The following is a 1,547-nucleotide window of genomic DNA, read 5'->3' as shown; positions in this document are numbered from 1 at the left end:
GTAGGTGAGTATCTATCTAGTCTGCTGCTATGTTTTCTTTTGTTTTATTTGTGGCCAACACATTTTTATGAAGAAATATAGAAATTAAAACTCAGTGAAATCTTGTCTTGTGAGGTAGAACCTACATGTACTTTAAGCATGCCTTATGGACTTTAATTTCGCAAATCTTTACAAAATGTGTAAATTGTGAAATTTAATCACCACAAAATATATGGCATGTACAGTAATTTGGTAACACCAAATGTATCAAAAGTGAATGTTCATACAAATGACTCACCATTGATTTCTGTACTGTGGGTTAGTAAGTATCTCAGTTGCAATCCTAGCCCTATTGATTGGTGGATTGGAATACATTGGACGTATGACAAGCTTCAAGTGTGACTCAACAATCCTTTTCTCATCAACAGATGAGCATACAATAGTAGCAGTCCCTACTCTCTCACCTACAATGGAAGCAAAAATTGGGTTTTCCACAAAGCTTAATGTTAAGTGAGCTAAAATGCAGAGCTGTTATATAGCATATGGAGCACCTTTGAAAATTCATAAAAATTCAATTTTGATCAGAATGAGCTTCACTACACAACATAAAAGCATGCATGGTACAAGATGATTTATTTGCAAGGAATTAATATTGGCGATTGACGGTACTATGAAGAAATCGCTAATATAAAATCCGCCATTTTGTTTCAATCTGAGCATGCTCAATGGCACATGGCACAAAATCGCCAATATAAAATCCGCCAATTTCATTCCACAGGCAAATTCGCCAAATTTTACTCCCACTAATAAATTATCTTGTATGGTATTTATATTTTTAAATTATAAAAACATAGAATTCTCTCCTTTTCAATTTAAGCAAAATTTGGCCCAAGACCATGGTACTACAGTACAGGGACATTGGCCCAATTTTTTAGCAACTTTAAAAATTCGTAAAAAAATTCAATTGTGATTGTAATCAGCTCAAACTTTCTACATAACACAGAAGCATATAATTGCATTTTTAAAAACATAAAAATTGAGGATTCTCTCCTTTTCAATTGGCAAAATATGGCCCGAGACTATGTACTACAGTACATGATCTGAGGCCAAATTTTACAACTATAGTACAAAGACTTTGGCTCAACTTTGAACAACTTTAAAAATTGATAAGTATTAGCATTGCTCACCATACAGTCCAAAATTTTTGGAGAAAGTCTGACAAATGGCTAAATTGTTTTCATCCTCTACCAATCTTCTTATACCAGTAGCATCTTTCTCATGACAACCACAGGCAAAGCCTTGATAAACATTATCAATTACAACAAAGTGGCCACAATCCTATTTAATTATGATAAACAAGATCTCTGTATGTATCAAGCAATACAAACCTTGCATATCTTTGATATTTCCTTCCATTCTTCAACCTAACAAAAGGTAAATACTATATAGCTGGAAAGTTTCGTGGCCAAAAACACTTCGTGGTTGTCATCGTTTGGAATGACACCACAAAACTAAAAGCCAGGAAATATTTGCAGGTTAATGAGAGGCGTGGAAGCTTCACTGATGAT

At 33.9% G+C, this 1,547-nt stretch overlaps 1 long non-coding RNA gene across 1 annotated transcript; it reads right to left on the bottom strand.

Moving 5' to 3' along the window:
* Positions 1 to 281: 281 nt before the first annotated feature.
* On the bottom strand, positions 282 to 1,541 carry LOC105316147 (uncharacterized). Its single transcript, XR_002190449.1, has 3 exons — positions 1,368 to 1,541; positions 1,167 to 1,317; positions 282 to 443 (listed from the first exon to the last, which is right to left on the bottom strand). It is a non-coding gene; the product is annotated as an uncharacterized LOC105316147 (long non-coding RNA).
* Between the last annotated feature and the right edge of the window lie 6 nt (positions 1,542 to 1,547).

The sequence above is a fragment of the Amphimedon queenslandica genome, unplaced genomic scaffold (assembly GCF_000090795.2).
Source record: "Amphimedon queenslandica unplaced genomic scaffold, v1.1 AMPQUscaffold_4572_Cont23450, whole genome shotgun sequence".
In the NCBI taxonomy this organism is placed as follows: Eukaryota; Metazoa; Porifera; class Demospongiae; order Haplosclerida; family Niphatidae; genus Amphimedon; species Amphimedon queenslandica.
Note: the sequence above shows the minus strand (reverse complement) of the source record. Positions and strands in the feature narration are given on the sequence as shown.